Source organism: Ceratotherium simum, chromosome 7, assembly GCF_057802395.1.
Source record: "Ceratotherium simum simum isolate JZ-2026a chromosome 7, ASM5780239v1, whole genome shotgun sequence".
NCBI classification, from domain to species: Eukaryota; Metazoa; Chordata; class Mammalia; order Perissodactyla; family Rhinocerotidae; genus Ceratotherium; species Ceratotherium simum.
Window position 1 is genome coordinate 34,478,013 of NC_141906.1, and position 16,188 is coordinate 34,494,200.

General features: G+C 40.4%; 1 protein-coding gene across 3 annotated transcripts in view; it reads right to left on the bottom strand.

Annotated features, from left to right (window-relative positions):
* The window catches only part of GAB2 (GRB2 associated binding protein 2), a 178,027-nt gene that overhangs the window by 114,840 nt on the left and 46,999 nt on the right, over nt 1-16,188 (bottom strand). The gene's annotated exons all lie outside the window — the stretch shown is intronic.

Below are 16,188 nucleotides of genomic sequence, written 5' to 3' on the forward strand. Positions count from 1 at the left end.
GCTATTCAATACATGCCTTAAGATAGGAAGGGACTAATTTTCTCATCTCACTTTTGTGTTATTCTGTATACAGTTAAGGAGGGAAAAAGAAAATTTTAGGCATAAGTGGTATGTTGCATAAAACAAGTCTGACTAAGGCGCTTTAATGATTCAATGATGCCCATTCCCTTATCTAGGAACACTAAGCTCCAATGTTCTGGTGGTAAAAAGTGGTTTAATGAGCCACATTGCAGCCATTAAATTATCCTCAGTTTATAATAAGAATTTTTAAGCTTATAATGTTAAGTGAAATAAAGTATATCCAAAATTGTACAGACAGTATGAAGCCAGGGCAAAAGGAATGAAATGTGAACTACATTTATGTATTAGGAGAGATTTAGCTTCGAGTTACTAGACTTCTAAGAGGCAATCCTCAAGAGGGTTGGGAATCTAGTTGAGGATATAAAAGTGACACAAGGAATAGTTAAGTCCAAGTGCTAGGCACTGGTACTACCTCCAATCTATCTCTGTAATCAATCCCCCTTCGCCAACACACACAGTTGGGATTCATTAAATGTTTGCATATTCAAATTCCCAAGGCTACTTGAACGATTTAGGATGGCTAAGGAACCATCAAATTGTGCAGAGTAGACAAGGGAGGCTTCTTGGAAGAGTTAAGCCGTGAACTGTATCTTAAAGGATATATAGGTTTGAAAATGGTGACTGGGGAGACCACAGAATCAATCCTTAGCGGGCAAATGGGAAGCAGAGGCCGGCCTCTCAGACTGAAATGCAAAGGAGGCTCTCATGGAACAGAGGAAAATGAGGTCAGTTGTAAGGTATAGTAACCAGAAGGTACTGAGAGACACTGACTTGTCCTCATGCCACCACTGATACCAAGATTGATGTTTTTCAGGGCTGTATTTCAGAAGATGGAGGTACAACTCTCTGAAATGTGTAAACTGGTTCCCCTCCCCCTCCCATCAACCTATACTTGATCTTCTCTGTATTAGACAGATAGACTGTCTTTTCTCCTCCACCCCGTCCCCAACTCACACTTCTGCCCATAAGATAAGTTTCTCACTAGCACACAATCACATCACAGTAGAGTTTGCTTCTAGAGACCCAAGACAACCTACTCTGCAGCTGCAAGGAAAATAACAGGCAGAATGACTACAGTGCTTCACCCTCCATGGCTGGACTTTGAAATGAGACTGCGCAGGTTGGCCAAAGAGAAAGAAGAATATCTGTTAAGGTACCTTAATAGGGCTCTGTACTCAAAAAATATCCTTTAGAAGTCTCAAACACCGCTTATTCAGACTTTTTATGAGTATCCCATGTCCTTACTCCTCAGAAAGAGATGTAATAAAAGAGGAGAACAGGAAGAGATAATACAAGCACATACAAGTATCAGACACTGTACAGACATTCTATGACAAACCCATAAGGCACATGTTATTCCCATCTTATAGACAAGGAAAAGGAAACTAAACTTCATAGAGATTGAGTGATTTGCTGGCTCTGTCAATAGTGGAGCAGGGATTCAAACCTACACCCTTCTCACTCCAAAGTCCTATACTCTTCCCCCTACACCACACGCCTCACTTGAAGAAAGAAGACAGAGTGAAATTACCAAAGCTACATTGTTGAAAAGCAAGAACAGAGAGGTACAGCTGTTATCTTTATACTTCTTCCCACATTATTTTAAAGAAACAAAATAGTCCTGCTAAGTAAGACTCAGAGACTCTTCCAAGATGACAAAAGTGAACAGCCTTAAACAGATCTTTCTTTTAAAAGTGGGGGGTGGGGGCGGGGATGGGGGTGGGCATTAAACATCAGAGGGCAGAGGACTTCTCTTCTCACATTATTCTGTCATGGCTCAAAGGAAGTTTTAGGGAAAAGACTATTTACCTAGTATGACCACAGCAGCTAAGAGAATCCAGAAGGGGTGGTGAGGAAGTGAGAGGGAGAGAAGGGAGGCTGACTCACTATTTGTTTTCCAAAAATAAAAACTCAAACCAAACACAGTGGGACTCAGCTATCCAGCCGGGTGCTCTAAGGATTAACTGTCTGTGTGGCCAGGCACTTAACCTCATATTTCTGATAGACCAGCTGTAAAATGGAAAAGGAATTCAGAATAAGGCTCCTGTTAAGAGAGCAGCAAAGGAACTCTGAGATACAGACCTAAGCAAATGAGCTGACATGGAACCCCTGGCCCTAGTTCCCAACATCCTTGTTGTTAATATCATACAGTTGGACTTGGGATATGAATGTCCTCAGAATGGCAGTCCATCTCATATTTTTATATCCTCTTCCAAGGTTACAGCTGGGCATTTCTTATATAGATTCTCATTCAATGCTGAAGGTGTCAGCATAATAGGGTAGAAAGAATATGGGCCTTGGCATTGGGCAATCATGGGCTTGAATCTTGGCTGTATGATTGGAGCAAGTTACTTAATCTTTCTGAGACTTGTTTTTCTCATCATTAAAATGGGGATAATTACCTATCTTAGAACACTTATTTATTGAGAATTAAATAAAATTCCTAATACATAATAGACACTCAAAAAATAATTTTCATATTAACCCTCACCTCAGACCATAGACAAAAATTAACTTGACATGGATTGTAGATCTAGGTGTAAAAGCTAAACTTAAAAGCTTGTAGAAGAAAATATGTAAGAAAAATCTTTGTGACCTTGCAGTAGGTAAACAAAAAGCATAAGTCATAAAAGAAAAATAGAAAAAATAGACTTCATCAAAATTCAAAGATATTGCTCCTCAAATGGCACTACTGAGAAAATGAAAAGGCAAGCCAGACTGGGAGAAAATATTCACATGTCTTCACAGACTGAAAGAAAAATTTCACATATTTTTATCTTACAAAGAGCTGGTATCCAGACCAGGTAAAGAATTCTTTTTTTTTTTTTTAAATAATTTTATTTATTTATTTTTTCCCCAAAAGCCCCAGTAGATAGTTGTATGTCATAGCTGCACATCCTTCTAGTTGCTGTATGTGGGATGCGGCCTCAGCATGGCCGGAGAAGCTGTGCGTCAGTGCGCGCCCGGGATCCGAACCCAGGCCGCCAGCAGTGGAGCACGCGCACTTAACCGCTAAGCCACAGGGCCGGCCCAGGTAAAGAATTCTTACAACTCAATCGCGAGAAGGTAAACTATGCAATTTTTAAAATGGGCAAAAGATTTGAACAGAGATTACACAAAAGAAGATATACAGAAGGCCAGTTAGCACACGAAAAGATGTTCAACATCATTAGACATCAGGGAAACATAAATTAAAACAACCGTGAAGTCCTATTACCCCGTAAATCCATTAGAATGACTAAAATTAAAAAGACTGACTACACTACATACTGGTGAGGATGTGGAGCAACTGAAAATGTAAAATGGTACAGCCAGTTTGGAAAACAGTTAGCAGTGTCTTACCAAGTTTAACAAACAACTACCATACGACCCAGCCATTCGACTCCTGGATATTCACCCAGGAGAAATAAAAACATATGCTCACATGAAGACATGAAAATGAATGTTCACATCAGCTTTATTTAAAATAGCCAGAAACTGGAAAGAACCCGAATGTCCATCAACAGATGGTATATCCATTCAATGGATATATGCAACAACTTGTACATATCTAAAAGTCATTATGTTGAGCGAAAGAAGCCAGACAAAAAGTGTACATACTGTATGATTACATTCATATAAAATGCAAATTAATTTATAGTGACAACAGATGAGCGCTCGCCTGGGGCTGAGGACAAAGGAAAGGACAGACTGCAAAGGGACAAGAGGAATCTTTTGCGGCTGATAGAAATGTTCTGTATCTTCACTGGAGTAGTTATTTCATGGGTATAGACAACTGTCAAATTAAATGAATTTAAACAGATGCAGTTTATTGTGTGTAAATTATTCCTTAAAGTTGATAAGAAAAAAATTAATTCACTTTGCCACTCCTACTGCCACTAGAATCAAGTTAGAAAGCTACTATTCCCTATCTCATGGTCACAGGGAAAACAGAAAGCTATACATAAATTGCTGAGGAAAGATGTGGTATTGCAAAAATCTTTTAATTTATTGAGTATCAGTCAGGTGTTTGGCAATGTGCTAAGCACTTGATACACACGACCTTCTTTAATTCTAACAAATTTGATGCTGTAGGCACTATTTTCTCTATTACAGATGAGGAAACAGGCTTGGAAAGTTTAAGGAACTCATCCAAAGCTGTCCAGATGGGAAACGGTTGATTTGGATTCAACGATGGATCTGGAATCAAACCAGGTAATCCTGACTTCAAAGACAATGCTATTATTTCCTAAAGTGCTTGGGACAGCCTAAGAAAGGCAAAGCTCTTGATGGTGTAGGGACAGGAAGAGTTCTTGGAGATTTCCTTCATCAAGATGGGAAATCCTCTCAAGTACGGGAGTTTTAGCAGTCTTTTTGAAAGGAGCCAGGGAAGGTGGGGGTGGGGTACGCCTCTCTCTGCTTGTGAGGCCGAGCAGAATCCTCTCACTCGGCCTCAGCATCTGCTGGTATTTTGTTAACTCTTGGCTCCTCCATATTCACCCACCCACTGGTTTCCCAGAGAAAAAAGGCCAAAATATCTTGGCTGAGCAGGCGAATGGGTCACAGATGACAGAGGTAAAAAAAAAAAAAAAATCAAGAAGTTCTGTAATACACTTCTTTTTAAAAGCAAAAACAAATTGCACACTTCCTTGTTCTGCATTTTCCTTATTCTCTTTGAGTTGTCCATCTTGTGAAACATTCTGTTGTCTACATTTTCATTCATCACAGTGGAAAAAGTGAGGCAAATAGGTCATGCTGAAAGTTTAAATAAATTTACAGTCTTCCTATTTCAGACCAGCTGTAGCCCATCTCCCCCGAAGCCAGGCCAACAGATCAAGGAGAAGGTGGCTTGAGCTGCAGAAAGTGGGCCACAGAGAGAAACCATGGGAAACTCAGATCTGGAGGGCAGCTCAGGGTAGGGACCAACTCTGTGGACAGAGTAGAGATGCGGGTTCTGGGATTAACTTTATCTAATCATCTGTGAGACCTTGGCAAGTCACCTTCTCTCTCCGAGCCTCAGAAGACTAGATGGATGATCATGTTTTTCAACTTTTAACAAAGGTCCTCCGTTTGTAACCAAAAATAATCTTCCCCCTAAACCCTCAAGATTCTCATGCACTTCCTCTTTGAGAATTGCTCTGCTGCCTGTTTCTTTCCCAGCAGCCAAGCTTTACTTTCTGAAATCTGTACTATAAAAACAGGCAGCTTTTCATTCTATCAGCATACATTACAATACCAAATAAAAACTTTTTTGAAATATATATAAACATACACTGAATTTCTGTTACAATACTGAGTGTGTGTTATTGACAGCCAGGGATTAAATGTCCTAATACAAATTGTAATGTTTTGGGTTGTTCCTCATTTTCATTCCTGATTTAGCTTGAACTGCAATTTTACTAAAGCTCCTTTGCTCCCTCTTCACACACGTTGAGAATTCACCACGGGACATGTGCTTTTGTGCTCATTTCACTAGAGCCTCCTCCCCCAAACTATGCTTTGCCAAATTGTTTCTGGTAAGCAACTTTGGAAAGTAAAAATTCCCTAGACGTTCTGGACAGGGTGTGAGAGGAAGACACACAACCCAGCAGGGGAACTGAAACATTCCCCCTTGTGTCCACTTCTGTCCTGGGAGGATGGGGGGAGGGAAGTTGCTGAAGAAGCTTTTAGAGGAAACAGACTTGCAGCACTTTTGCTGCAGACAATTGGGTCCTGTATCCAGCTGACTGAGGCAACTGTCAGCTCAAAACCACTGGAGACGAGGGCATCAGAGTTCTTGCTCCTAAAAGAGGAAAGTACTACACTTCTGCTTCACATGTGACAGTCTAGTACCTGTATTCTAGCTTCCAGCCCTGGAGCTCAATGCCAGTGTTGGAAGGCACCTTTTGACATCGCTTAGCCAGTGCTCCCCCACCCTTTTTTAAAGAAGTGGAACCCTTTATTTCTACATACAAAATTTTGTGCAGCACCATAATATACAAAAATAATATAAAAGCCGAACTGCTCTGGGGGGTAGCAGACATAGGCGGAGAGCTCTTTCAATTCAGCTGCCATCATCCCTTTCACCAGGCACCCCTCTGGATTCCCAGGGCCGCAAGGAGCACTATTAGGTCTACTGATGTGTGTTGATTTGTGTGTGATTCGTAGGTCTATTGATTTGGAGTTTACAGATAAAAATATAGATGATCATGTCCTTAATTTGATTCAGTAGGCTAGGGTGGGTGCTCTCAGCTTTTTTCCTTACATCTTCTCCTTCAATGATCTCATTAACTCCCAGTGCTCCACCTACCATTTCTACATAGAAGACTCGAATTAACATTTTTAGACACGATCTCTCTACGCAGCAAGGCAGAGTATCTGAAGCATACTGATGGGAGGAGACAAGCAGGGATCCAGGCACGCAGACAGGGACCTGGAAGTCTGGCAGCAGGATCCAAGTGTTTGGTCTCAAAATTCAGGACCAGGACTCTAGTTCTAAGAGGACTAGTACAAGAAAAAGAATAATGGGAATCCCTAAAGAATCAAAGTACAAGGCAAGGACTTGGCCAAAGGAACCAGGCAAGAGCCCTTTTTAGAAATGGGGGCCAAAGTCAGAGGGGACTAACTTTCAGGCTGACTTGATGCTGACTTCCAGAGGCCTGGATCAGGTTCTTAAATTCCACTCCACCTCACCCTCAGTGTGAAGGGAACTACTTCACAGACCTGTACTAAGTTAGGAGAGGACAGAGCCAAGTAAATCTTCACAGCTGAGCATGTCTAGACCCTGCCTGTTTAGCAAGTTGAAAGCATGTGATGAGCTGAAAAGATGCAGACCAGATGTTCCTAACCTTTTTCAGGTCATTCACTGAGATAGACACAGATCTCTATCAACCCAAGAGCAATTTCTCTCTTTATCCCTGTATTGGACTAATACTTTGTTCAGAGAACAGGTAGAGACTCCATGGTCTCAGGGAAGGTAAACCTCCTCCCCCTCAGCCCCAGAGATTGAATCACAAGTGGTCTAAAGCAATTATGGAAATCCCATTCCCCTGGGCCAGTACTGGTCTAGAGGTGGGCATGTAATCCAGTTCTAACCAAAAAAACATAAGGGGTTTTCTGAGGAGAGAAAATGCCTGATTTTCTTGGTGACATGCTTGAGCCACTGAAACCCTGAAACTTTCTGCCTCTTACTCTGCTAAAGTAACATCAATGTCTTTGTAATTTAAGTCACTATTACTCAGATTTTCTGTTAACTGCATCTAAAAGTTTTCCTGACTGATCTGCTGACTCACTTGACAATCAGATTTAAAACTATGGGCCCTATATCCTGTAACCTTTATTATGTGGATATAAACAATATTTTGCCTTCAATTTTAGGAGGTTTACAGATTTCAAGAATCCTTACTCTAGACTAGTGGTTCTCAAAGTGTGCTCCCTGGGGGCAGCATCAGTATCACCTGGGAACTTGTTACAGGTGTTATTTCTCCAGCCCAACCTCAGACCTATCGGACCAGAAACTCTTGCGATGGGGTCCAGCAATGTGTGTTTTCCTAAGTTCTCCAGGTGATGCTAAAGTTTGAGGACCGCTGCTCCGAGCCCAGCATTATTCAATTTTTGTGATGATAGAAATGTTTATATCTGCACTGTCCAGTATGGTAGCCACTAGCCACATGTGTCTACTGAGTGCTTGTAATATGGCTAGTGTAATTAAGACACTGCATTTTAAATTTTACTTAGTTTTAATTTATTTAAATTTAAGTAGCCATCCATGGCTAGTGACTACTGTATTGGAGACTGCAGCTCTAGATAAACATAAGGAATTTTATATTGTCAAATGGATCCTAGTACTAAGTTGTAAAATAAGCCAGTGGTTCTCAAACTTCAGTATGCATCAGAATCACTGGAGGGCTCCGGTAAAACACAGATCGAGGCTCCCACCCCTAGAATTTACAATTCAGTAGGTCTGGCTTGGGGCCTGAGAACGTGCACTTCTAATAGGTTCCTACGTGATACTGATGCTACTGATCCAGGGATAGCACCTTGAGAACCACTGAAGCAAGCAAAGCTTGCTTGTGCCTTCCTATAACCTGTATCAAAGCCACTTTTCTATAATTCTAACCAATGTTTTCCTTTGTGTTCATCAAATTAACAAAGAGGTAAAGTTCCCTGACATAAGAGCTGACATCTTTCAATTCTGTATGTCCCACAGTACACACCAGCTCAGTGCCTTGGGTCCAGCAGGTGCTTGATATTTCTGAAAGAATAATGGCTATCCCCCAAGAGAGGAAAACTTTTGGAAGGCTCTATCGTGTTCCAGAGACCATGATTACCTCCTCATAATCATCAAGTGGCAGGCTGTATGTTTTGGAAGAGGTACACAGAAAGGTCAAGTGATTTGCCCAAGGCACTAGGTCCTATTCCTTATTTTTCTGTATTTTAAAGTATTATAAATTGTTTAGGTATAAGCATATCTGTAGGAGAGTGTATATATATATATGTTTTAGTAAAGAAATGCTGAAAACTAAAATATTCAAGAGTCAAAAAGACTTTTGACACTATGATGGTGGTACGAAAGGCAGTAGGACTGGTAATCTGGACAGGGGGACTACGCCTTCTCAAATAACACCACATAGGAAACCATCTATGCCAAAGACCTGGCCTGGCCAGCAATACAGCTTTCAAGCATTAATGGAAAAGGCAAGAACCAAGGACAAACACACAGGGGACTTTTCTGAAGGTCAAAAAAGCAACAATAAATACCATGCCCAGAAAAGCTTTTAAATCTGACCTTTTCCTCCGCTGAAGCCATTCGCCTTCCAGCATCTTCAGTCTAATAGACTGAAGTGGGCTGAAATGGCTCTTAGGAGAAAACGGGGGCTAGTCTTTTCCTTAATGCTGCCTCTCCACCACTACTCTAGCAGCAGCAGCATTACTGGTAATTACATCATTATACCATAATGGAACACATGTGGTGCAAGTGAAACAGCCCAGCAGCTCCCCAGTTGAGGAGAGGAGAAAAGGGCTCCCACTTCATTGTTCAATTTCTATTAACCCTTCAGGTTCTGGCTTATTCTCAAAGGCTAACCACCCTTAGGACATTTCACAACCTTAAACCAGAGACCATGGGGGTGGAGCTTAGTTAAAGACCAGGAGTGAAGTTAACGCATTAGGGTGATAGAAATCCTCCACTAGAATAGGAATTAGGAGACCTGAGTATAGTTCCAGCTTTGCTATGAAATCCTTATATGATCTTGGGGAAATTATTTGAATCTTTTAGGTTTTAGTTTCCTCATCTATAAAGAACAGAAAAGCTCCCAGGCAAAGGATTCCAAAATGTCCCTGTAGGCAATCTGAGATTGGACCGAATAATCACAGAGTTCCCCCAGCTCTAACATTCTATTATCTAAAAAGACTCCATGGACAGGGGAGACAGGAGTGAAGTAAAGTATGGAAGGCCAACTCTATTTGGTCTTCAAGCAGTTAATTAGATGAGGATTTTCGCCTCTACTCTGACCCATGCATGTATCAGTGTCAGATCACGTTCACCAACATCCATAGCAACTTTTCAAAAGACCAAGCTCAGAACTCACAGAAAGTCTCCCCAAAGAGAGAAAGGACACAGAAGCAGAAGGTATAATGAGACAGAAGTGAGGCAACCAAAGTTCTAGCTGTCACAGACTCCTTCTACCACCCTGAGTCAGTCACTTAACCTTGGCCAATTTTTTTTTTTTTTTTTGTGAGGAAGATCAGCCCTGAGCTAACATCCATGCTAATCCTCCTCTTTTTGCTGAGAAAGACCGGCTCTGAGCTAACATTTATTGCCAATCCTCCTCCTTTTTTTTTTTCCCCCAAAGCCCCAGTAGATAGTTGTATGTCATAGCTGCACATCCTTCTAGTTGCTGTATGTGGGACGCGGCCTCAGCATGGCCGGAGAAGCGGTGCGTCGGTGTGCGCCCGGGATTCAAACCCGGGCCCCCAGTAGCGGAGCGCGCGCACTTAACCGCCACGCCACGGAGCCGGCCCTAACCTTGGCCAATTTTTAAGACACAGTGGTGGAGGGGAGAGGAGTCAGAATTAGACCCTTTCAGCTCAAGCAGTAAACGATTTTGAGATCTCTGTACAAGTTTCAAATGCTACTACTGGATATTAGGGCGTCAGGGGGGTGTGGAGATTGGCACAAACAACATGCTAAGAACACCAAATCCTGCAAGACAGAGATGAGTTTTCTTATGATATTCTAAAGGTTTTCTCACAGATAAGGAAAAAAAAATATTACCTAACAGACTCAAGGAAAGAATTAAAACATATAAAACTATATATTAATTGTTGCATATCTCAGAATCTTCCCTTTCTAGTGGCCTAAAAAGGAAGAATGTAAAAATGTGTTCTCGGCAGTTGTCTTCTGATCTTCAAATAGAAGGTATGAGACTTTGGTTTCCAGTAATGTGGCCTAGATACTGTGAATGACCCTCCCAAAGAAAATAATTTAAGGGCCGGCCCCGTGGCTTAGCGGTTAAGTGCGCGCCCTCCGCTACTGGCGGCCTGGGTTCGGATCCCGGGCGCGCACTGATGCACTGCTTGTCCAGCCATGCTGAGGCCACGTCCCACATACAGCAACTAGAAGGATGTGCAACTATGACATACAACTATCTACTGGGGCTTGGCGGGGGGGAAGGAGAAGGATTGGCAATAGATGTTAGCTCAGAGCTGGTCTTCCTCAGCAAAAAAAAAAGAGAAAAAAAGAGGAGAATTAGCATGGATGTTAGCTCAGGGCTGATCTTCCTCACAAAAAAAAAGAAAGAAAGAAAATAATTTAAAAAGTTAAATAAAATATTCCCAAAAACTAATTTTTAAAATGCATCACGCTGAGCTGTCAAGAAACTAAGGAATCGGCACACAACAAAAATTACGTAAAACGAAAAGCAGGTGGAAACAACCCAACTGTCCATTAAGAATGAAAGGATAAACAAAATGTGGTTTATAGATACAATGAAATATTATTCAGCCTTATAAAGGAAGAAAGTTCTAATACATACTACAACATGGATGAACTTTGAAGACATTATACTAAGTGAAATAAGCCAGACATAAAAGGGCAAATTCTCTAGGGTTCCACTTACACGAGGTACCTAGAGCAGTCAAAATCACAGAGACCAAAAGTAGAACGGTGGTTGCCAAGGGCTTAAATAGGGGACAATGGGGAGTTATTGTTTAATAGGTACAGAATTTCAGTTTGGGAAGATGAAAAAGTTTTGGAGATGGATGGTGGTGATAGTTATATAACAATGTGAACGTACCTAATGCCACTGAATTTTATACTTAAAGATGGTTTAAATGGTAAATTTTATGTTGTGTATTTTACTATAAGAAATGAGAATTAAATGAAAGCAGATATCCTGCAAAGAAAGAGAATATGATAGCCAGCTTCTGCCCTGTGGCTTATGTAACAGACACTAGCGACCACTGCAATGACCATATGGGGTGTAGGCAACAGAAGATAAAGCCTAGGGCCCACTCTAACTGGAAAGTTTTATATGAAACACCTTTATAAACTTGGGTTACCAATGGGCTGTACTCTCACTGTAGAGATGAACCATAAATAAATCTGCAGCACTGAGAAGGACCACAAAGAAACTGTCCTGTCTTAACCAGTAGAGAAGGAGAAATATCTCTCCTAAGAATCCATAACCAAAAGCTGGCTCTAGTGCAGGTTTGTGACCAAATTCACGTAACCTCAAGTGAAGATCTAGAAGTAGTCCAGTTGGTATTGTCTTCAGGCTACTGCCAGAAGCAACTCCTCATCCCTTCTGGTAGAATAAAAGCTTAACCCAGGCCTCGAATAATTTCCACAGCTAAAGTCCTAAGGAACATTACATTTAAAACAGAAACAAAACAAAAAACACACACCCAGAAATAAGCCACACGAGTGATAACCAGGAAAAACAGACAGCAAAATAAGACCTGGAAAGACCTCAGATATTGGAATTAGAGACAGAATATAAAATGTCTATGATTATTAGATTTTAAGATATAAAAGACAGGCCTGAAAAAATTAGCAAGGAACAAAAAAAGAACCAAGGGCATCTGAAAACAAACAGAACTTTCAGAAATAAAAATTATCATTTAAGTTAAAAAGTCAATGGCCAGGTTAAACGGCAGATTAGATACAGCTAAGAAATAATTAGTGAACAGGAAAAGTGATCCAAAGAAATTCCATAAAATGTGACCAAGAAGTAAAGATATGAAAAAGATGAGAGTTTAAGAGATATAGATGAGGGGCTGACCCCGTGGCATAGTGGTTAAGTGCACGCTCTCCGCTTTGGCAGCCTGGGGTTCACAGGTTCAAATCCCGGGCATGGACCAATGTACTGCTCATCAAACCATGCTGTGGCAGTGTCCCAGATACAAAATAGAGGAACATGGGCACAGACGTTAGCTCAGGGCCAATCTTCCTCAGCAAAAAAAAAAAAAAAGAGAGAGAGAGAGAGAGACACAGATGATAGAGTAAGAGGGTCTAACATATCTAATCTTTTAACTGAAGTTCAAGAACTAATTAGACAGGATGGAGAAAGGCTAATGGCTGAGAATTTTTCCACAATCATTAATAGAACAGCAAACCTCAGATCCAGGAAGCTCAACAAATGTCAAATAGGATAAATAGAAATAAAACAACATATTGTAATGAAACTTAAGAACACCAAAAACAAAAAAGATATTAAAAGAGAAGCAGAGAGATTACCTACAAAAGAACAGCAATTAGACTATCAGCTGACTTCTCAACAGCAACAGTAAGATTTAGAAGACCATAGAATAATATTTTCAACGTGCTAAGGAAAAAACAACTGTCAAGAGAATAAGAAGGCAAGCCAGAGACTGGGAGAAAATATTTGCAAAAGACGCATCTGATAAAGGACTATTATCCAAAATACACAAAGAACTCTTAAAACTCAACAATAATAAACAACCCAATTAAAAAATGGGCCAAAGATCTTAACAGATACCTCACCAAAGAAAATACAGATGGCAAATAAGCATATGAAAAGATGTTCAATATCATATGTCATCAGGAAAATGCAAATTAAAACAATGAGATAGGGCCAGCCCCGTGGCTTAGCGGTTAAGTGAGTGCGCTCCACTGCTGGAGACCCGGGTTCGGATCCCGGGCGCGCACCGACGCACCGCTTCTCCGGCCATGCTGAGGCCGCGTCCCACATACAGCAACTAGAAGGATGTGCAGCTATGACATACAACTATCTACTGGGGCTTTGGGGGGAAAAATAAATAAATAAATAAAATCTTTAAAACAATGAGATAGCACTACGACAATGGCCAAAATCCAGAACAATGACAACACCAAACGCTGGTGAGGAAGTGGTGCCAACAGGAACTCTCATTCATTGCTCATGGGAACACAAAATGGTGCTATTTTGGAAAACAGTTTGGTGGTTCGTTATGAAATGAAACATACTCTTAGTATACAGTCTAGCAATCTCACCTCTCGGTATTTACCCAAAGGAGTTGAAAATTTATGTCCACATAAAAACTTGCACACTGATGTTTATAGCAGCTTTATTCATAACTGCCAAGACTTGAAAGCAACCAAGATGTCCTTCAGCGGGTGAATGGATAAACTGTGGTACATTCAGACAACGAAATATTATTCAACACCAAAAAGATATGATCCATTCCCCAAACCAGAAGAAAAGATAATTATGTGACACAATAAAGGTGTTAGCTAAGACTACTATGGCAATCCATTGCAAGTAAATTATCAAATCAATATGTTATATACCTTAAACAATACTGAATGTCAAATATAACTCAATAAAAAAAAAAAGAAACAAACTATCAAGACATGGAAAGACATGGAGGAATCTTAAATGCATATTACTATAAGTGAAAGAACCCAATCTGAAAAGGTTAAATACTATGTGATTCCAACTATATGACATCCTGGAAAAGATAAAACTATCGAGACAGTAAAGGGATCAATGGTTGCCAGAGGTTGGAAAGCAGGGGGAAGGGATGAATAGGCAGAGAACAGAATATTTTAAGGGCAGTGAAAATACTCTGTATGATACCATAATGATAGATACATGTTGTTATACATTTGTCCAAACCCACAGAACATACAACACCAAAAGTGAACCATAATGTAAACTATGGACTTTGGGTGATTATGATATGTCAATGTAAGTTCATCAATTTTAACAAATGTACTACTCTAGTAGGGGATGTTGATCATCGGGGAGGCTATGCATGTGTAGGGGCAGGGGGTATATGGGAAATCTCTGTATCTTCCTCTCAATTTTGCTGTGAACCTAACACTGCTCTAAAAAAAAATCTTAAAGATATTAACTGTCAATGCAGAAGTCTATAACTAATGAAACTCTTTCAACAATGGAAAGCAAAACAAAGCTATTTTCAGACAAAAACAGAGACATTAACACAGACAGACCCTCACTAAAGGAAATTCTAAAGGATGTACTTTAGGAAGAAGAAAAATGATCCCAGATGAAAGGTCTGACATAAAAGGAAACAAAGATGAGCAAAGATATTGATAAATATGTGGAAAACCTGAACACTGCCAGTGTAAAACGAGAATCCTACTTAATTTGTGTGGTTAGAAATAAACAAGATAGAACTAAAATACTGGATAACAATGACGTAAGTTGGGAGGAATGATCAGAGTTTAAGAATTCTATGATTCTTATATAATTAAGAAGGAGGGTGTAGTGTGTTTAATGGTGGCTCCCCAAAAAAACATACGTCCACATTCTAATCCTAGGAACCTGTGTATAGCATTTTATGTGGCAAAAGATGTGATTAAGTTAAGGATCTTGAGAGGAGGCACTTATCCTGGATAATCGGGTGGGCCCTAAATGCAATCAAAGGTATCCTTTAGAAGGAGAGAAAGAGGGAGGACACAGACACACCCCGAGGAGAAGACACAGAAGAGGAGGGGACAATGTGATCAGGGAGGCAGAGATTGGAATAATACAGTCACAAGCCAAGGAACATCTGGAGCCACCAGAAGCTGGGAGAGGCACAGAAAAGTTTCTCCTCTAGAGTCTTCAGAGGGAGCACAACCCTCTGACACCTTGATTTTGGACTTCTGGCCTCCAGAACTGTGAGAGATTAAATTTCTGTTGTCTTAAGCCAACAAATTTGTAGTAATTTTATACAGTAATCATGGGAAACTAATACAGAAGGTAAAGATATTACTTTAGGCCAAATTAAAATATATGTGCTAACGAAGAGCTCAATTCTCCTTAAGTGGATTTATAAATTTAACATGAACCCAGTAAAAATACCAACTTTTTTTTTTATAGGAAAAGGTGATTTTAAGGTTCATACAGAAAAATAAACAAGAATAGCAATAAGGGGAGACTTAGGCAACCACATTACAAAAACATACCAAAATGCCTCATTAATTAAAAGCAAAGTGTGTTGCCGTATGTATTGACAGACCAACCACTGGAATCTAATATATTTTAAGTCCACAAATGGGTACTAATGCATAACATACTTAGGTTGTGATAGAGGTGGCATCTCTAATCATGGGAAAAAGATTTGAGATGGCATTTGAGATTTAAATGACATGGTGACAAAGTTGAATCTGTCCCTCTAAGCATAGATCAGGATAAATTCCAAATGGATCAGAGATTTAAATGTAATATAAAATGAAACTATAGAAGTAATAGAATAAAAGACAGTACATTTTTTTTTTTTTTGTGAGGAAGATCAGTCCTGAGCTAACATCCATGCCAACCCTCCTCTTTTTGCTGAGGAAGACCAGCCCTGAACTAACATCTATTGCTAATCCTCCTCCTTTTTTCCCCCAAAGCCCCAGTAGATAGTCGTATGTCATAGTTGCACATCCTTCTAGTTGCTGTATGTGGGACGTGGCCTCAGCATGGCCCGACAAGTGGTGTGTCGGTGCGCACCTGGGATCCGAACCTGGGCCGCCAGCAGTGGAGCGCGTGCACTCAACCACCAAGCCACGGAGCCGGCCTGATAGTACATTTCTTTTATAACTTCTGAGTGGGAAAGTCTATTACATGATGTCTAGAAGCTATAAAAAAGAAAAGATCGTTAGAGTGACTACACAAAAATCTACAAATCCTGCATGGCAACACAAACAAATAA